The 21,705-nt window shown below is 46.4% G+C and overlaps 1 protein-coding gene across 1 annotated transcript in view; it reads right to left on the bottom strand.

Moving 5' to 3' along the window:
* USF3 (upstream transcription factor family member 3) overlaps positions 1-13,586 on the bottom strand; it is a 72,990-nt gene extending 59,404 nt beyond the window's left edge. Inside the window, exon 1 of the mRNA XM_054042706.1 lies at positions 13,522-13,586. The gene's annotated coding sequence lies outside the window, so the exon portion shown is untranslated. The remainder of the gene's footprint in view (positions 1-13,521) is intronic.
* Between the last annotated feature and the right edge of the window lie 8,119 nt (positions 13,587-21,705).

Below are 21,705 nucleotides of genomic sequence, written 5' to 3'. Positions count from 1 at the left end.
AAAAGATCAGTGCGAAGAGGAGATGTTTGCAGTCGTCTCAGCCATCTCCACATGGACCTTGCTTACATGCTGGCTGGGAGCAGGAATTTCTTCCTCCTTCTTGCTATGCAGGTGACCTTTCCTCCCCAGCAGATTTAGAAGGTTTTCCGATGTACGCTACAACAAGTGGGAATAGCAGTCCCATGCCTAAGATGAGGCAGGGGTCTTGAAAAAAATTAATCCTAGTTCCATGCTACTGATTCTGGCCTAGTCTCAATGAAAGGAGTTTCCATGAGACCTACTCAGCAGTCTCAGCATGGACACTACCAACATGTGGCCAGGAGCTGGAGTTGCTGCAGCCGGCTGTCTCTGCCATTTCTTTCATTTGAAGGTTCAGTTCTCTAAATCCTTCTCAAAAAGCCATTTAAAAAAAAAAAAGAAGTGTAGTTGTTTTGAGGAGAAAAAAAACTCAAAGCCAATGAAGAAACTTGAGATTATTAGTTTAAAAACAAAAACAAAAAAAAAAACCTGTGAAAGCTCTGTACAGGCTGTCATGTGTGCTGCCTGGAGGCAGAGATCTCTGGAAAGTTGTTCCTGCGGGGCAGTCCTAAGCCCAGACTCAGAGCAAAGATCTGGTCTGCCTCCAGCTGCCATGGAGGACTTCCCACTATGAAGACTGTCTGACATGGAGAGGACTGAGAACACAGAAATCTCTGTATATGCCCCAAACCATGTGAGAGAGGAGAAGGAGGACATCCGTCTTTTGTTACTCCAACATTCTGCTGCACACTAACTTTTTCTAGTTGATTAAATGAATTCAAATACTGAAAAGTGCCAGACTGACAGGCCTTGGATCTGAAGCCTTGGCTACATAACAGGGACAGGATGGGGAAGGCATCACCACCACAAAGTGTATGTTAACAATGTAGGTTAGCTGACCTAAGTTAGTCACCTAAACGAGTGTGAGAGTTGTAGACAAGGGTAGCTCTTTGTGGCCAGAATGTGATCTCCAGTTTTAGCTATTTAATACAGTGTGAGGGAGCAAAGAAGTTGCCATCTGGCACAGTGGGGGTTAAAGAAAACCATTGAGTTCAGCTAGGCCCCCTCCATCCTGCTATACCTGCAGCCAATGCCAGGCCTGGAAAGGGAAGAAAAAGAAGGGAGCCTGGCTCAGTTGGTCTGACTGGCAAGGAGACAGAAGCTCTCTGCCTGCCTGCCCAAAGGGATGGATCAACAAACTGCCAGCCAGCACGGCCACTTGAGGCAAGTAAAGCTTCCTCTGCCAAGGGGAGTCTGCAAATAAACCCCAACTGCAGGGCAACTGGACTAGCAGGGCCATGCACCAAACGAAAGAGACTTGTAGGAAATAGCCCTGGGAAACTGGTCTTGACCCCCCGCCAGGAGGGAGACCTATCTTCCCTGTTTAGGGGTTGAACTACACAGGACCTTGGGCTGGGATCCAGTGGAGAGGGAGGACCTGGGTCCCCATACTTCCCCCTCTGGCCTTGCAGACTACAAGATCAGTGACTGAGCCTCTAGGCCATGGAAAACCCTGTCACATACAGTTTTCCATAAAAACAACGGCCTAATTTTATATCTTTACTCAAAGCCATATCAGTTGCAGTTTATGCCACCACGAGCTGCTGTGATGGATTTCATATACAGTACACTCTCCTCTCACACCCCTCACTTCAAGGAACCAAGCTTATTTGCAAGCACAAGTAAACTAACCAAAACATAACATACATGAAAGCGTCACTAGTGAACACCATGAGAGTTTTGTCTTGGTCATGAAAGGAGGGGTTTCTGGGATGGAGATAAGAAGTAGTAGTCTGCTTGCTACAGGGGAATTTGTGAAGAGTAGCTAAGGTAAACTGAGGTTCTAACTTAAGTTAGAGATAGTGGCACTGGTGGACTTCCATTATGGCAGCCAACAGTGATGTCTGATCATCCATCTGTTGCTTTGTCCATCTCCTCTCCTTCTCCACAATCAGCATTCAAAAGTCTTGCTCCATGAAAGAAGTCATTCTCCCTCCTCACTCATCAGTTGATGAAGATTGTTCTGACCACTTCCTCTTAGCGGTTTGTCCTTCAAATCATTAGGAGCAACAGTTTCCTGGAAATAGGGCAGATGCTGCTCACTGAAAGCTGATCTGAAGTGGACTAAGCAACCTATTACCTCTGCAAGGTCCAATGCTGTTTGGCTTTTGGCTGCTCTCACTTTTTCACCTACACTTTCAGGCCTCCAACTGGTAGTTTTCCTGGCTGATCCATCCCTTCGTCTATTTCTTTTTGGCTTTCTGCTTTCTCTTAACCTGTTTGAGATGCTTGTTCGTCTACTTTGATCATCCTACATGATTATGCACTATTATTTCCACATCACTCCTCTCTGATTCAGTGTGAATAGCTCTCATTCACTGAGGCACCAGAGTGACATTTAACTTAATAGATCAGAAACAAAGGTGACAGCTATACATAATTGCTAGACCATTGTAAACACACATATAAAGGAGCAAGTTATACGTGTATATGTGCCACCTTAATTTTGCAATTCCTTACTTTTCAGTGTTTAAGTATTTTTTCCTCAAACATTTTTCTGCATGGAATTTCCAAAGATTTTACTTCTTAAAAAAAACCATTCCTTGATGAGTTTTTCCAGGCAGTATCTGAAGACCATACAAATGTGTACCTAGTTGCGTAGCGAAGAGGCAAGGGAAATATGTGTAAGAGTGTAGTAACCAGTATGCAGTTAGGCAGAGACAAAGCTCCATAGGAGCTTACTTATTGACTACAAATGTTTATTACAGCACTCTTCTGCTTACTATTTTTTCCAACATACTGCAAAACTATGAGGTAGAGCTCTACTTCATTCACTGTGCAACACTGCCCCTATAAAGTGGATTCATTCATGCATGTGTAGTGTGGTCCCCTCTCTGTTAGTACATTGGGAAACAGTTCAAAATATTACGTGCACTACAAATTTCAGGCCAGTTTCCCCTACAACACTGAAAGATATCTCTACCAAAATTTCTCCCATTGCCTTTAGTGCTCACTCTTAAATTTACAAGTGTTTAGATTAAAATAAATAAATAAATAAAATCCCTTTGAGGCAGAGAAGAGTGCTGGAAAATTTCAACTCAAAGTGAAAGTTTCACAAAATTACGAGGAAAAGTAACTGCTATCTCCAATGAGTGGCTCTTCAACATATGTTGTCAATATATATTCTGTTATTGGTGTGCATTGCCTGAGCCCTGACTGTCCTTGTGCTTCCAACCAAAGGCATAAAAGGCAGGGCAATCCCACCTGTGTCTCACTTTTTTGCAAATACAGAATCCAGGTGTCACACTACATAATACGGGGGTGGGAAGGCAGGTCATGGACTACATATAGACATCACATTTCAAAGAAATACATTTACTGTAAGGTATGTAACAGTTTCCTATTCTTTGAGTTCTTGTCCACATACATTTTTCTACTATTGGTAATTCACCTATATTACAAGAGGTGAGTGCAATAAGTCTAACCAATGATTGTAGGACAGCCTTCCAAAATTAGCATCATATCTTGATACTTAAACTATGGAGTAATGCTGGGCAAGTGTGTGCTCTGAATTCTTGGTAGCTGCCATACATATTTCTAGTACTGGAACATTTCTCAAAGAAGTTGCTTGTGCTCTTATGGAATGACCTGTCACTCATTGGTGGGTCTATGTTGGCACATTCATAGCAGAGGCTGATACAAGTAGAAAGCCCATTAGAAAGTCTGTTGAAATGGCTTGACTTTTCACCATTCCCATAATCTATGAACGATCTGGGGAACGCTCTAAGGCTGCATCTATACTACACACCACTGGTGGCAGTCTGTAGCGTGTGTGTTGCTACACTCCACAGTGAAATGTTCCTCTCAGCTGCCTCCCCCATGCCAGAACCTTTTCCTGTGGCAGAAAAAGGCTCCAGAAGTGGGCAGGCAGAGGAACACTACACTGCTCAAAACAGCAGTGTCAACAGGGGAGTCAGGTAGGTACATACCCACACCCTTCAGGCACGTCTCTACTCGGTTAAGCCATGTCTCACTGACTAGACTGTAATTTATACCCATGGTAGGTGGACTGTGCATGTACATACACTACATGCTGCCAAAAGAAGGGTGCACTGTAGAAGCACCCTAGGAGTTTTAGTGCTATCAATGTAGAAAGAGAGCACCGTAAGAATATCTAAAGCATAACCTCACTTTTTTTTTTTTAAATGTGGTTTTGGGAAAAATACAAGTAGGTGCAAAAATTGCTTAGGTGGAAGTGACATTAGCTTCAGCATACATTTAGGGTGAGGTCTCACTTGTCTTTCACCCAGTCTTTATGAAAAATCGTAATTAGGGGGTCTCCCATTAATGCTCGTATCTCCCCTACCTGAGAGTCTATACTGATGGAAAGATGAAACAGGAAATGTTTAAATAATGGCTTGAAAGGTGGGCCAAGTAACCCTGCCAGTACAAGATTTAGAATTTAGATCTTAGTAAGGAGGAGGTTGTCTGACTAGGAGATATACCGTCACAAGGCCTTTTACAAACCAAGCCACTGTAGGGTGTGAAAAAGTGGAAAACTCCTGAACTGAAGGGTGAAAAACAAAACTGAATAATAAGGTCAGACAGTCAGGGTGCTCACTGAGAGTACGGAATTCTTTAATGATAAAAAGGTGCATCTAGATGACTGGTACCTGAGCTAGAGACTGAAATAACTGGTTTTGAACAAAGACAGTGCGTCATTTCCATTTGGCAAAGTACACCTCGTAGAGTTCTTTCTATTGTGGATGAATATTGTGTGCCTCAGCTGAACAGGTTGTCTCAACTATTGTTAGCCAGCCAACATCCCTGCTGTGAGATGTAAGAAGTGTGGATCCAGATGGAGGACTTGACAGTCTGAGATTACACTTGACTGGAGAGGCAATTTTTTTTGAAGCTGGATTTATTAGGTCCAAGAATCATAACTACCTCAGCCACACTGGAACTACTATGAACATTCTGCCTGAACTGTCTGAGAACCATCATGATTAATGGAAGTGGAAAGTAAGTGTACATCAGATCCAGAGACCATATATATGGGGGTAGGAATCCCCAACTGCATCCTCCTCCAGACTGGTCTGGACAGTTCTTAGGTCACTGTGATGTGCGTCGCTCGGAGGGTCTGTTTCACACCCTTGTCTGATGCAAGTTAGATTGACTTAAGCAATAGTGTAGACCTGCCCTCGGAAAGCAAATGAAAAGGCAATACCTGAGGGTGGAGGGGCTGTATCTCTAAAGGCTGAGGGGAGGATTTGGTTTGTTGTGGAACTTTATGAATAAAACTAGACCCCCAAGAAGGGCCGTTACTGGACTGGTGAAAGTCTGTTTTGAACTTATTGAAGCATCAAGAGGGGAAACTGAGGCAGGGCACCACAGAGCCACTTCTGACCTCAAGGGGATGCACAGGAGGTAGCTGACCCTGTTACAAGGACGTTGAAAAATTGGAGAGGGCAAAGAAAAGAGCCACAAAAATGATTTGAGGGCTAGAGAAATATCTTACAGTGAAAAAGTTAGATGTCAGTCTGTTTAGCCTATCCAAAAGAAGGCTAAGACACACCTTGATTATGATGTATAAGTATCTTCACATGGAAGAAATACTGGATTCTGAGGGGCTATTTAATCTAGGAAAGGAAAGCAGAACAAGAAGCAATGGCTGGAAGCTTAAGACAGAAATTCAAATTAGAAATTAGGCGCAGATTTTTAATAATGAAGATTATGAACAATTGAAACAGACTATCAAGGGAAATGCTGTCTTCAACTCAAGAGTGGATACCATTGTAGAAGCTATTTTAGTCAAAACAAAAGTTGTTAATGAGTTTAATAGAGGGGTAACTGGATGAAATTCTTTGGGGATATACAGGTCAGCCTAGATGATCTACTAATCCCCTCAGACTTGAAAATCCCTGAATCCTGCAACTGGCTCTTCTGTGCCCATAGTTTTAATCAAAGTTTCCCCCTCCACATGGATGTTTTGTGGAAGCAGTTGGTTGTGTAAGGATTAGAGAACATGAAAAATCTCCTTATGGAAGGCAGACAGGACCAAATTATGCAGAAATTCATGAAGAAACTTCCCTTCTGTGCAAAACAGGTCTTATACAAATGCTTAAACATAGGTGTCACCAGTGGTCAGCATTAACGGTAGCAACAATTGTTCAATTAATTACTTTTATTACAATGGATACTAACTTTACTTATTTTATATCAGCATCAAAGGGAACAGGTGCAATGGATTAAATCAATTGAATACACATTTTATAATGGTGAGCCATGCATTTCACTCATTACACTTGCAGTTAAGTCTGATCACAGAAAGATTAAAAATTTGACCTACTACTATCTATTTCCATCAGATATTTTTGTGCATGATAGCAAATACATTGGAAGAAAACAAGACAAATTTTGACAGATGCATCTCACAGTAGTAATTCATGTTTTTTCAGATATCATTTGCTGACTATTCAGACAGAAAGGAAATATGCCAACTCCCAGAAAAATCTTTTATCTGCCCTCTCTGTAGAACTTGTAGCTTAGACATAGCATTAATATTAGGGCTGTCAAGTGATTAAAAAAAGTAATTGTGATTAATCACACTGTTAAACAATAACAGAATACCATTTATTTAAATATTTTTGGATGTTTTCTACATTTACAAATATATTGATTGCAATTACAACACAGAATACAAAGTGTATGGTGCTCACTTTATATTTGTTTTTGATTACTTTTTTTGTTTTTTACAGTGCAAATAGTTGGATTTTTCAATTCACCCAATACAAATACTGTAGTGCAATCTCTATCATGAAAGTTGAACTTACAAATGTAGAATTTTGTACAAAAACAAAACTGCACGCAAAAACACCACAATGTAAAACTTCAGAGCCTAGACATCCACTCAATCCTACTTCTTATTCAGCCAATCGCTCAGACAAACAAGTTTGTTTACATTTGCAGGAGATAACACTGCCTGCTTCTTGTTTACAATGTCACCAGAAAGTGAGAACAGGCATTCTCATGGCACTGTTGTAGCTGTATGCCTGTTCTCACTTTCTGGTGACATTGTAAATAAGAAGAAGGCAGAATTATCTCCAGTAAATGTAAACAAACTTGTTTGTTTTAGCAATTGGCTGAATGAGAAGTAGAACTGAGTGGATGTGTAGGCTCTAAAGTTTTACATTGTCGTGAAAGTGCAACTTACAAATGTAGATTTTTTTTTATATACATATCTGCACTCAAAAACAAAACAAAGAGATTGCACTATAGTACTTGTATGAGGTGAATTGAAAACTATTATTTCTTTTATCATTTTTACAGTGCAAATATTTGTAATAAAAATAATGTACACTTTGATTTAAATTATAACACAATATATATGAAAATGTAGAAAAACATTCAAAATATTAAATAAATTTCAATTGGTATTCTATTGTTTAACCATGCAATTAAAACTGTGATTAATCACAATTAATTTTTGTTAATCACGTGAGTTAACTGCGATTAATCGACAGCCCTAATTAATATTTAAAATGTTTCAAACATTGATTGGGTCAATAGAAGTCATTATCAAAATGATCTGCATAACAGAGTTTGTTAAAGCAAAGGTATTGTGATTATAGAATCATAGATGATTAGGGTTGGAAGAGACCTCAGGAGGTCATCTAGTCCAACCCCCTGCTCAAAGCAGGACCAACACCAACTAAATCATCCCAGTCAGAGCTATGTCAAGCGAGGCCTTAAAAACCTCTAAGGATGGAGATTCCACCACCTCCCTATGTAATCCATTCCAGTGCTTCACCATCCTGCCAGTGAAATAGTTTTTCCTAATATCCAACCTAGACCTCCCCCACTCCAACTTGAGACCATTGCTCCTTGTTCTGTCATCTGCCACCACTGAGAACGGCTGAGCTCCATCCTCTTTGGAATCCCCCCCCCCCCCCTTTCAGGTAGTTGAAGGCTCCTACCAAATCCCCCCCTTACTCTTCTCTTCTGCAGACTAAATAAGCCCAGTTCCCTCAGCCTCTCCTCATAAGTTATGCCCCAGTCCCCTAATCATTTTTGTTGCCCTCTGCTGGACTCTCTCCAATTTGTCCACATCCTTTCTGTAGTGGGGGGGCCCAAAGCTGGATGCAATACTCCAGATGCGACCTCATCAGTGTCGAATAGAGGGGAATAATCACTTCCCTCGATTTGCTAGCAACGCTCCTACTAATGTAGCCCAATATGCTGTTAGCCTTCTTGGCAACAAGGGCACACTGCTGACTCATATCCAGCTTCTCATCCACTGTAATCCCCAGGTCCTTTTCTGCAGAACTGCTGCTTAGCCAGTCGGTCCCTAGTCTGTAGCAGTGCATGGGATTCTTCCATCCCAATTCCAGGACTCTGCACTTGTCCTTGTTGAACCTCATCCGATTTCTTTTGGCCCAATCCTCCAATTTGTCTAGGTCACTCTGGACCCTATCCCTACCCTCCAGCATATCTACCTCTCCCCCAGTTTAATGTCATCCATGAACTTGCTAAAGGTGCAAACCATCCCCTCATCCAGATCATTAATGAAGATGTTGAACAAAACTGGACCCAGGACCGACCTCTGGGGCACTCTGCTTGATACCTGTTGCCAACTAGACATTGAGCCGTTGATCACTACCTGTTGAGCTAAAGTCAAGGTATATCACGTCCACCACTTTCCCCATGTCCACAGAGCCAGTTATCTCATCATAGAAGGCAATCAGGTTGGTCAGGCATGACTTGCCCTTGGTGAATCCATGTTGACTGTTCCTGATCACCTTCCTCTCCTCCAAGTGCTTCAAAATGGATTCCTTGGGGACCTGCTCTATGATTTTTCCAGGGACTGAGGTGGGGCTGTAGTTCCCCAGATCCTCCTCCTTCCCTTTTTTACAGATGGGCACTATATTTGCTTTTTCCAATTGTCCGGGACCTCCCCTGATCGCCACGAGTTTTCAAAGAAAACGGCCAATGGCTCTGCAATCACATCAGCCAACTCTCTCTAATGCATTGCATCCAGCCCCATGGACTTGTGCATGTCCAGCTTTTCTAAATAGTCCTTTACCTGTGTCATAACTATAAAGCGAAGGGTAACAGCTGTCCTGTGTACAGTACTATAAAACCCCTCCTGGCCAGAGACTCCAAAATCCTTTTCCCTGTAAAGGGTTAAGAAGCTCAGGTAACCTGGCTGGCATCTGACCTAAAGGACCAATAAGGGGACAAGATACTTTCAAATCTTGGAGGGGGGAAGGCTTTTGTTTGTGTTCTTTGTTTGGGAGTGTGTTCGTTCTTGGGACTGAGAGGGACCAGACATCAATCCAAGTTCTCCACATCTTTCTAAACAAGTCTCTCCTATTTCAAACTTGTAAGTAAATAGCCAGGCAAGGCGTGTTAGTTTTTCTTTGTTTTCTCAACTTGTAAATGTACCTTTTACTAGAGTGTTTATCTTTGTTTGCTGTACTTTGAACCTGAGACTAGAGGGGAGTCCTCTGAGCTCTTTAAGTTTGATTACCCTGTAAGGTTAATTTCCATACTGATTTTACAGAGATGATTTTTACTTTTTTTCTTTAATTAAAAGCCTTCTTTTTAAGAACCTGATTGATTTTTCCTTGTTTTAAGATCCAAGGGGTTTGGATCTTGATTCACCAGGAGTTGGTGGGAGGAAGGAGGGGGGATGGTTAATTTCTCCTTGTTTTAGATCCCAGGGGAGTTGGAACTGTATTCACCAGGAGTTGGTGGGAGGAAGGAGGGGGAATGGTTAATTTCTCCTTGTTTTAAGATCCAAGGGGTTTGGATCTGTATTCACCAGGGAATTGGTGAAGGTTTTTCAAGACTTCCGAGGGAGGGAATCCATTGAAATGGTGGCAGCGGAACCAGAGCTAAGCTGGTAGTTAAGCTTAGAAGTTTTCATGCAGGCCCCTACATTTGTACCCTAAAGTTCAAAGTGGGGATACAGCCTTGACAACCTGTTCTTTCACCATTGAGGGCTGCTCACCTCCTCCCCATATTGTTTTGCCCAGTGTAGCAGTCTGGGAGCTGACCTTGTCTGTGAAGACCGAGGAAGGGGGGGAAAAAAAAAAAAAAAAAAAAAAAAAAAAGCATTGAGTACTTCAGCTTTTTCCACATCATCTGTCTCTAGGTTGCCTCTCCCATTCAGTAAGGGTCCCACACTTTCCCTGACCTTCTTGTTGCTAACATAGCTGTAGAAACCCTTCTTGTTACCCTTCACATCTCTTGCTATCTGCAACTCCAATTGTGCCTTGGCCTTCCTGATTACACCCCTGCATGCTCGAGCAATATTTTTATACTCCTCCCTAGTCATCTGTCCAAGTTTCTACTTCCTGTAAGCTTGCTTTTTGTGCTTATGCTCACCAAAGATTTCTTTGTTGAACCAAGCTGGTTGCCTGCCATATTTGCTATTCTTTCTGTACATTGGGATGGTTTGTTCTTGCACCCTCAATAAGGTTTCTTTAAAATACAGCCAGCTTTCCTGGAATCTTTTACCCCTCATATTAGCCTCCCATGGGATCCTGGCCATCACTTCCCTGAGGGAGTCAAAGTCTGCTTTTCTGAAGTCCAGGGTCCGTATTCTGCTGCTCTCCTTCCTTCCTTTTGTCAGGATCCTGAACTCGACCATCTCATGGTCACTGCTGCCCAGGCTGACACACACTTCTACTTCCCCTACCAATTCTTCCCTGTTTGTGAGCAGCAGGTCAAGAGAAGCATGGCCCGTAGTTGGTTCCTCCAGCACTTGCACCAGGAAGTTATCCCCAACACTCTCCAAAAAACATCCTGGATTGTCTGTGCACTGCTGTATTGCTCTCCCAGCAGATTTCAGGGTGATTGAAGTCCCCCATGAGAACCAGGGCCTATGATCTGGAAACATCTGTTTGTTGTCCGAAGAAAGTCTTGTCTACCTCATCGTCTGGTGGTCTATAGCAGATGTGCACCACGACATCATCCTTGTTGCACTTGCCTCTAAACTTAATCCAAAGACTCTCAACAGCCTTTTCTCCAGTTTCATACTGGAGCTCTGAGCAATCATACCACTCTCTTACATACAGTGCAACTCCTCCACCTTTTCTCCCCCGCCTGTCCTTCCTGAACAGTGTATACACATCCATGACAGTGGGCTCCAGTCGTGTGAGTTACGCCACCAAGTCTCTGTTATTCCAATCACATCATAGTTCCTTGACTGTGCCAGACTTCCAGTTCTTCCTGCTTGTTTCCCAGGCTTCTTGCATTTGTGTACAGGCACCCAAGATAACTAGCTGACTGCCCTACTTTCTCAGTATGAATCAGGAGGCCTCCCCTGTTGCACCCTCCTCCTTGTGTTTCCTGCTGGTATCCCACTTCCCTCGGGGCTTAGGCCTCAATCCCTCAGCGAACCTAGTTTAAAGCCTAAAGTTTATAGGTACGAAGTTGTTGTGATGACATGAAACATTGGGAATCATTTTGCATTTTTCCATAAACTTGGTCAAACTCAGAATAGGCATTTCAGTTATGGAATTTTAGAATTCAAAGGGAAAGAAGGTGGAGATATTCTAGCCACAGATACAGAGTTATTCAAATTCCATAAAAGAGTACCGAGTCACAATGCTACTGTGAGACTTGTATAGCAACAACACTAAAGATACTAGCTGGTTCAGCTAACTGTAGTATATAGGATAAGGTAATATTCCTTTATGTGAATGTTTGTGTGAACACTCATAAGGTTCACTGTTTTCTATCTCTTAGAAGCCATCAGAAACCACTCAGAACAGCAGTATGCATTAAGCTAGACTTTGTATGTTTCCATACAATTAATAGATATGATTATTTGGTACTCAACTGTGCCCACGTACCATCTCCATATTATTTTTCTTGCATAACAAACAAAAGACACTAGATTAATCAGAAAAGTTTTTAGTTGCTACAAATAAATGTTAACAAATTTAGACATTTTTCCTATTCTTAATTTATCTAATAAATCTAAATTCTTACAGATTACATTTGCAGATATAATTTCTGTAAAAGTATTACAGCTAAATTTGCAATGAACTGGTGAATATTGCTTTTTTCTGATTTTTACATGCATACTGCATATTTACAAACAAAGAAAAATAAAATAAAAATTTGGTAAATATATTTGTCAAATCAGAAATCAAGGTTCATCTCTGGGAGTGACATAGCCTTATCTCTTCATAATGGAACAGCAGTTGCAGGAATATGTCACTTAGGATGACCCAGTAATTTTGTCATATAGCCAATCAAAAGCCAGCTCGTTATTCAACCTCGATCATAGAAGCGGGATGGAGGCATGACAAGTGGCAGCATATTGCTCACAAACAAGGTTTCAGTTTGGGAAGTGGCATATCCCTCTCCTTCAGAACACTAAGTCGCAGGGATGTCAGTCTCTCTTGGGCTGTTGTTAGGTACAGCTAGTCAAACCCCAACTCCTTAATTGTATATTAAATGATCGGATAAGTAACTGTTAATCACGTTCACTCACATTAACTTGATGAACATTCTAAAAATGTAGTTGATATATTTTTAAATAATTCTGGTCTTTGAATAAGAAACTGTGAACCACAAATAAAGAGCTAGTCCCATGATTAAGGAACCAGCTTCAGCTTCACCTAGTATGGATGCAGCTACAGCAGTATAAAGCTATTTATAGTGTGATAGCTTATTCCAATAGGAAAAGCAGAATAAGCTATACTGATATAATAGTATATGTGTTCCTTATAAGTACATCCACACAGGGGCTGTACCCAAGTAACTATTTTGATTAAAAGCTCCACACCAGGGATAGTCAATTTTTTTTGTCAAGGTCCAAATTGCTTGGTCAACGTATAGTCAAGGTCCAGACTCCAAAGAAAAATAATAATAAAAACAACAATGATAATCATAAGTAAATAAAAAGATGTTAGGGCCCATTAAAAAGCTTCTGGAAGTCCAGATGTGGCCCATGGTCCGTCTACTGCCTACCCCCTCCTGCCCCACACCCATGGCCAAAACAGCTGTAAGCTGTACACACAACTACTGCTCTCCTGCGTCTGTCCCAACAGGGAATCCCAGCTCAAGATTGAGGCCTGTGGACTCACCAAGCGAAGGAGCCTTTGAACGGAGCTGACCTGTACTAGGGCTACAGCAGGCGCCCTTCCCTTGGGCGGGTTTACCCGGCGGCACAGACAGACAAAGACGGGGGCGCGCACGGGGGTTTCACAGCACGGGGCAGCTCCGGGGGTCCCGGCGGGGGGCCGGCGCCCCAGGCAAAGCCGGACGCTTCCCGCTCCTGCCGCTCCAGGGAGTCGCTCGGCTCCCCTCCATCGGCACCCGCCCCCCCGCCAGGGAGCTGGCACCTCCCCCAGCGCCCTCAGCCACCGGCCCGCAGAGCCCCGCGCCGTTAACGGCTGCGGGACGGGACGAGGCTGCACCGGCCCCTGCCCAGCAGCCCCCGCCCCCAGGTTTCGGCTCCGCCCGGAGGCAGCGAGCGGCACTCACCGGCGGGCAGGGCAGACTCGGCAGCCCCACCGCGGGGACCATCCTCCGGACGGGCGCCCCGCGTCCCCCACAGGCTCCACTCCAATCCCCTCAGCGCCCCTCACTCGCACCCTAACCTACTGGACGCACACGCGGCCCACAGCAGCCAATCAACTGCCACACGCTGTGTTGCCTGCACCAATCAGTGAGCCAGCCGCGGGGGAGACCTGCGTCGTACCCATCGCTGCCCCGAACTGACCAATCAGACACAGAGAGGCTGCAGAAGTGTAAAAGCGGCCAACAATTTAGGTTGCACAAAACAGGAACTGCTGGTGATTGGCAACCCGCGGAGCAAGTGAGCAGTAGGAACAGGAAGCGGAGGGCGGGAATATTCCTTAAAGGCGACGCTGGGCAGCGCGCGCGCAGAGGCTGGCAGGGAGTCGCTAAATGGGTTTGGGTCCTTGTCGAGTCGGGCAGCGGTTGCGGCCCTCAGCAGCGCCCAACACTGCGGGGACTGTCCGATGCTGGGGGTCGGCCCCGCCCCAATGCTCCCATCCCCTCCCTCGCCGAGGGCGGGGAGGGCAGAGCAGAGCCTCGGCCCCCTGCTGTGTGTAGGGCGGGGAGACGGCCCCCTGACCCAGCGCTGATTGGCTGTTCTTCCTGGGGAGGCGGGCAGCTGGGGCAGGCAGCCAATGGGAGGGTTCCCCCCATGCCAGGGTTCAGATTCCCTAGAGCTCTTGTTGTCAACCGGGGTGGGGGTACCGCTGGGGGTACACAGAGGTCTTCCAGGGGCTACATCCACTCATCCAGAGATTTGCCTAGTTTTACAACAGGCTACATAAAAAGCACTAGTGAAATCAGGGCAAAACTAATATTTCATGCAGTGATTTGTTTATATACTATACCCTGAAGTGTAAGTACAATTCTTCTATTCTAAATGATTTATAATTATATGGGGAAAATGAGCCCTTTTTCGGTAACAGCGCACTATGACGCTTTTGTATTTTGACGTCTGATTTTGTAAGCAAGTAGTCTTTAAGTGAGGTGAAACTTGGCGTATGCAAGACAAATCAGACTCCTGAAAGGGGTACAAGTAGTCAGGAAAGGTTGAAAGCCATTGCCCTTGAGGGCTAGAGCTTTGTATCCTCAGGCTGGCTCTGACTCCAAGCAGAGCCCTGGCCCCTGGGAACCTAGTGCCAGAGCTGATGACCGTAAGATGGGCCACTGCCATTCTTTTGCTCAATCCCCTGTAGGGGGATTCGATACACCCAAAGGCTCCTATGAAATTCCTGCATTGGGCTTCCCCCTGGGAGGGGGAGACCGGGTTGTCTGCTGGACTCCTTGGATTTGGTTTGCCCAAGGAGAGGCTCACATGCCTCTAGGCATCACACTGACTCAGACAAAACTATATTGGTTTACACTCAGCTCCCCTTTTGAAGGTTATCTTTGCCATTATTAAGGAGTGGAGAGTAAGGGGTTTTGTAAGGTGCAATGGGGGCTTTCTCATCTATTCCTGTGGATTTAACAAGGTCTGCAAGGTGTGAGAATCCCAGCTACATATCAGAGGCTTACTCATTTTCTCATAAGCCTAAGAGACACCTCTCCCTCCTGCCCCCCCCCCCAGCTCAAAATTCTTAGGTTCACCCCTCCCTTAGCCACAGTAGGGTAATTAATAATGTCCCCATGAGCCTTAATGAGTTTGTTAATCCCTGATGAGTCTATTTTGGCTCTCTGCAGACAGCTAACCCTATTTAGCTTGTTTGGGATTGGGAATTTACTAGACCTGTGTAGGTAGCCAGAGGATTGGCGTGGGAGGGGAGATAGAAGAAATGACTTATATTCCTTCCTTCCTGTCGGCCTTCTGATATCTGCAGGAGGGAAACTCACCCCTCTTAGGACCACCATTCCCAACCCTCAGGGGGCTTGTCAGAGGTCTAATATATGTGGTCCCTCATGAGGTGCACAGCTGTGCTGCAATTTCCCCATGGAAGACTGTCTTCTGCAGGTTGCTAGGCTGACTTGGACATTCAGTCAAATCACATCTCTTCTTCTAGAGTATACAAAGGTTCAAAACAACAAAACAGTCCTTCCCTTTCAGTCACAGAAATTTTCAGTCACTCTACCACTAGCTGTGGAGATTTCCCAAAATCCTTCACTTCTTGATTTTTCCACCATTGCCTCCAGGTAGGGCTATAGGGGAGCCTGGGCCATCCCTCGACTCCAGGAGCCTTATAGCCCTATGTCATAAACCAGCTATGTGCCCCACTTCCTACATCTGCCTGTTTCTAACTTTGTTTACACCTACGGTGGTTCCCAAACTTTTTCATGCCACCACTCCCTTTGGGCTCACCTCTCTTAATGTGGCCCCATGGGGTCTGAAGGGTGGTGGTGGGGTTTGAAAATTAAAAATGTGAAAAACTGTTTGTAGAGCACCCCCTACTCCAAACATGGTAATAGTAGGATCCTACATTTATATTGAAAGTTATAAATAGGTTTGCCACCTCAGAGGCACAGAAGAAAACAGTCACTGGCCATGCTCCACCCCAACCCTAACCCTTCTTATCCCCTCTCAGGTGCCCCCCTCATCAGCAGCCTGACCCCCCTGGCCTCTATATCCACCCCTTCCCAAGGAGCTGCAGCCTACAGGGGAGCCGAGCTGCATCCCCCTCCCCAATCCCTGCTCCTTACCCCTCCCTGCTGGTGAGCAGTCACCAGTGCTCAGAGGACAAGAATCCTCAGCTGGCACATTGAGGTCCCAGCCCACCAGAGTGGGACCTGGATGCTATGCCAGCATCGTCCCCAGGGCCCATGTGAACTGTGTGCCAATAGGAATTGCATGGCTGCCAGTGCCTTTTTTTTTTTGTTTTAATTTTTTCTTCTTCTTTACAAATGCTTTCTTGCATTTTCTTTTTTTTCCCCATGCCTCACAATTGTCCGGTACACTTTTGCCGCCCCCCTGGGGTCACGTCCCACAGTTTGGGAAATGCTTGTTTAGGGTCTTCCCTACCAGCCTATCCCCAGCAGACCACTTCCTGGGTTCTGTGCCTGGTTCACTCTCCATGAGGACCCACCACCCTCAGACACTAGAAAGCTCTCATTGCTATTTCTTGGTCTTCCATCCTGGAGAGATACACACAAGGTCACACCTCATTTCTGCACTCCCCTACTGAGAGAAAGGCAGTCTCTTACATAGTCTTGCCCCAGCAGGCCCTGCTTCTAGCTTGCAGTCAAGTATCAGAGGGGTAGCCGTGTTAGTCTGTATCCACAAAAACAACAAGGAGTCCAGTGGCACCTTAAAGACTAACAGATTTATTTGGGCATAAGCTTTCATGAGTAAAAAACCCACTACTTCAGATGCATGGAGTGAAAATTACAGATACAGGTATAAATATATATTGGCACATGAAGAGAAGGGAATTACAAGTAGAGAACCAATATTGAAGGCCAATTCAGTCAGGGTGGATGTGGTCCACCCCCAATAATTGATGAGGAGGTGTCAATACCAAGAGAGGGAAAATTGCTTTTGTAGTGAGCCAGCCACTCCCAGTCCCTATTCAAGCCCAAATTCATGGTGTTAAGTTTGCAAACGAATTGTAGCTCTGCAGTTTCTCTTTTAAGTCTGTTTTTGAAGTATGGCTAAAATAGGGTTACCATACGTCCGGATTTTCCCGGACATGTCCGGCTTTTGGGGGCTCAAATCCCCGTCCGGGGGGAAATCCCCAAAAGCCGGGCATGTCCGGGAAAATCGGGAGGGAGGGCTGGGCCGGGGTCGCGGGGCCGGGCGCGCGGTGCCGGGCCGGGGTCCAGTGCCGGGCCGGGAGCCGGGCCGGGGCCGCGGGGTCGGGCCGCCGCGGGGGTGCGCTGGGCCGCGGGGCCAGGAGCCGGGCCGCCGGGGGGGTGCACTGGGCCGCGGGGTTGGGCCGCCGAGGGGGTGCGCTGGGCCGCGGGGCCGGGAGCCGGGCCGCCGGGGGGGTGCACTGGGCCGTGGGGCCGGGAGCTGGGCCGCCGGGGGGGTGCGCTGGGCCGCGGGGTCGGGAGCCGGGGGGTTGGGCCGGGAGCCGGGCCGCCGGGGGGGTGCGCTGGGCCGCGGGGCCGGGAGGTCAGGCCGGGAGCCGGGCCGCCGGGGGGGTGCGCTGGGCCGCGGGGCCGGGGGGGTGCGCTGGGCCGCAGGGCCAGGAGCCGGGGGGTCGGGCCGGGCCGCCGGGGGGGTGCGCTGGGCCACCGGGGCCGGGATCCGGGGGGTGCGCTGGGCCGCCGGGCCGGGAGCCGGGGGGGTGCGCTGGGCTGCCGGGGGCCGGCCGGCAGTGCTGGGCAGGCCGGGGGTGGTCGGCCGGGGGCCAGGGCCGACACCCCAGGGCCCGAGCCGACCCAGGCTGGAGCCGCCGGGGGGGCCAGCCTGGGCCGCACCTCCTCCCCCCACACCCCCCCTTACCTGCCCAGGCTTCCCGCGAATTAAATGTTCGCGGGAAGCAGGGGAGGGGGCGGAGACGTTGGGGGGGGCGGGGCTGGGGGCGGGGCCAGGGCCCCGTGGAGTGTCCTCCTTTTGGAGGCACAAAATATGGTAACCCTAGCTAAAAGGAGGGTTGGTTAAGTGTGGGCTGGAGGAAGCATTCAGGGCTCACCCGGTAATCTGACAGAGGTTAGACGGATGGAGAGAGCAGAGTTTGAACAATGGGGGTTCACTACAGCTTGGCTAGGCTCTGATCTAACCAGAACGGGCTATGCTTTATTCTTCATGCCTCTATGTTAGGGTGACCAGACGGCAGGACTCGGCTTTTTTTTTGCTCTGCCGGCGCGCGCACACCCCCCCCCCCCATGTGTCCTGATATTTTCTTCCCCTCATCTGGTCACCCTACTCTATGTTGACCTAGGGACTATTGTGTTCCAGATGCCTAATAAACCCTACTGTTTTGACAATGCTGAGTGAGTGTCACTGCAAATGCTTGGAGACGTGCATTGATCCCTAAAAGTGTACAAATCTCCATCAGAGGTCTGTCTCAGCTAGACTCGCTGAACAGAGCTCACAGTGTGAAGCAGATATGCTGCAGGCCAGAGGTTCTGCCTAAGGAAGCAGTAAAGTCACATGGCTTATCCTGGAGGAAGAGTGAGACCTTTAGAGAGTCTGGCACACTGTAGAAGTTCCTTCAGAGACCATTCCAAAGCTGGGGCATAGCACTGATCCTGTGAATCCCTGACACTACCACCCCTTCCATTTGCAATTTGACAATATCCATGTGGCAATCTTAGCAAATTCTCTAACTGCACAGTTAGGAGAGGTAGCTCAGTATGTCCAGTCTGATCACTATAGACCACCTACAACTGCACACTTATTCTGAGAAGCTGTGTAGTTGAGTGCATTTGGATCTGCCATATGAAAGACCTGGCTTCTATTGTCAGGTCTCCTTGAAGTGATGTTGAGCAGCTTCACACTTGTAAAATGGGGTGGGAGCTAATACTCAAGTGTCCTGTAGGATTGGGGTATAAGTAGAGCCCTGCAAATCTGTGGACCAATTTTGCGGATCACATGCAGATACAAATTTTTTATCTGCACAGGGCTGTAAACATAAGATCTCAAAGGTGGGGAAGCAGAGGCTGCTCCCCACCTTCCAAATCCTATATTCCCCATACGTACTTAGCAGAAGCAGCTGCCTCCCTCTCCAACTGACCTTATACCACAATAATGAAATTCAGAGAGGTTTCCTAAATAGCTTGGCTACTTAAACTGTTGTGATAGGAGCACAGGGGATTTTGCTGCCTGTCTTGATCTATCACTTCCCCTATCTCAGTATGCAATGGAGAGGGAATATAGGCTGCTTCCCTGCCTTCCAGATCCTATATTCCCTCTTCCCTCATATACAGAGAAAAGGGGAGGTGATGGATCAAGAAACAGTTGCCTGCAGCCCATAAGGCTGCTTCCCCACCATCCAGATCCTCATAGGCTATGAGCTGCAGCCAGCTGCTTCCCCGCCTTTGAGATCCTACATACCAGGGGTGGTCAAACTTACTGACCGTGTACAATAATCTTCAGAAGTTCAAGAGCTGGGCACACCAGCTGGATCTCGGGACTTCTGCCCTGTGGCAAGGTAGTGGGGGGCTTGGGGCTTTAAACCTGCAGGGAAGGGGATCTCTGGGCTTCAGCCCCACTCCTGCTGAAATCCCAAGCCCTAGCAGGTTCCTCCGCTGGGGCTGAAGCCCCATCACCCTGCTGCAGGGCAGAAGCCCTGAGCTATTCTCCAGCTACCCCCTCCCGGTCTGGTAGGTGGAGTATGGGGGGGGGGGGGGGGAGAGTGCACTTCAACTGTAAAAGAGCCGCATGCGGCTCAGGAGCTGCGGTTTGGCCACCCCTGCTATATGCAGTACATGCAAACACACAAGCTGCTCCTCCTGAGAGGCACTGTGAGATAGCATGCTGCTGAGGGTGTAGTGCAGGTAGATAAAAAACTGAGTACAGATCACAGGTCAGATACATGTTGATTCTTGCAGATCCACATTTTTGTATCCACACAGGGTTCTAGGTAAAAGGACCTGGTCAGTAATAAGGGGTATAAAGTGCAGCTATATAAACAGTAATCAGTAGACAAGACCATAATTCACGTTCTCCTAATTCCCATGGTTATATCCATCTCATAGTTTACAGGCTTCTTGAATAGTCTGTCATTTACAGCAAAATCATGTAGACTTCAGATGCCTGTTTCCTTCTCTTCATTTCTATTATGAAATTATTGATGCATGTCTAAGCAAGACACGTATCCCTCAACTGTGCTGTGTTTTGGGTGACAGTGAGCAGCAAAGACACACTTACAAGGCAAATTGGATGAGATGTGCTAGATGGACTTTGGTAATGGAGTGGAGGGTAGGGGCTGTAATACTGCAAGGGACAGAGAGTGCAGTCCTCAGCTGATGACTCAGCAGAAGTGACGAGAGCAGTCCAGGGGCAAGCAGACATGCAGTGTGGAGCACAAATTTGCCAGCTTCTGCAGCTGCTGGTGGGACAAAAGCTCTAAGTTCCACTCCTGATACAGCTTTAGCACCAGCTGTGCCCTTCAGGTTCCCCAGTAAGTCAAGCGACAGCTGGTATCTGCAGCTCTGGAAGGAGTGCAGCTAGCAGCTCAGCGACAGCATTCTATCCAGGCTCACAGCAGCCTGGCACACCACACTGCAGAACCAATAACTTCAACTACTGCTTTTGGGAGCAGTTTTTTTTTTGGTGACAAGACAATGGCAGTGAGCAGGGCAAGTCCCATGATCTAAGTTATGTAGGTACTGCCCATACTATTGTCCAACTTTGCTCAAAAAGCTAAACTGGAAATTTTAAAAGCAGGTAATTTTAATGGGGGAGTTTGTATCTTGGGAATCCCTTGATCAAGTGATCACATCTGCTTGCACAGCAGTTTTCAAGCCAGTTTGACTATACACACACATTTTAGAGCACTATGAAAAATTGCTGTTATACAGAAACTGCATCAGAAGCTTAACTCTAGGGCAGCTTGTGGTGCCTCATATTTAGCATTTTGGGATAAAGTTGACCTACAAAGTTAAGTTTGCTGGATGTATTAAGGAAACAGATGTTGCAATTACCGTACATACTCATTCATAAGCCGAATACATGTGGTAAAAAAGTGACTCAAAGAGCAGGGGTCGTCTTATAAACGGGTCTACACTAAAATTTGATGATTTAAAACTCTATGGAATCATAGGCTGGGAACGGCAAACCGGACACAGAGCTGAGGGGCTCCATGCCTGTGGTAAACAAACAGGTAAACAAAACGTCCAGGCCCACCAGCAGCTTACCTTAATGGGCCAGGAGCCAAAGTTTGCCAACCCCGGAAATATAGGGTCAGCTTACGAAAGGGTCATACAGTTTTTGCTATTTTTACCTAACCATCTTGGGGGGGGTGGGGTGTCGGCTTATAAACGAATGGGCTAATGAATGAGTATATACGGTACTTTAAATTGGTCATTTCTTTTGTCTGTAGTGCTTAAAGAGTCTCTCACAGCCTTCTCTGAGTTAATGGGAGGTTTTTAAAAAGAAAAAACAAAACAGGCAAGTTTTGCCCCTTCTTAGGCAGTGCCTGGAGCTACTACTGACAGATTGTCCATGCTTCTTTTAGAGAGGCCACTACCACCAATCCTAAAGAAACCTCTTAATACTACCAAATCTCAATCATTGTCTAAATTTCACTTCCCAGGGTAAGGTTACAGTGA

This window comes from Malaclemys terrapin, chromosome 1 (assembly GCF_027887155.1).
Source record: "Malaclemys terrapin pileata isolate rMalTer1 chromosome 1, rMalTer1.hap1, whole genome shotgun sequence".
NCBI lineage: Eukaryota > Metazoa > Chordata > Testudines > Emydidae > Malaclemys > Malaclemys terrapin.
This window is presented reverse-complemented; position numbering and strand designations above follow the sequence as displayed.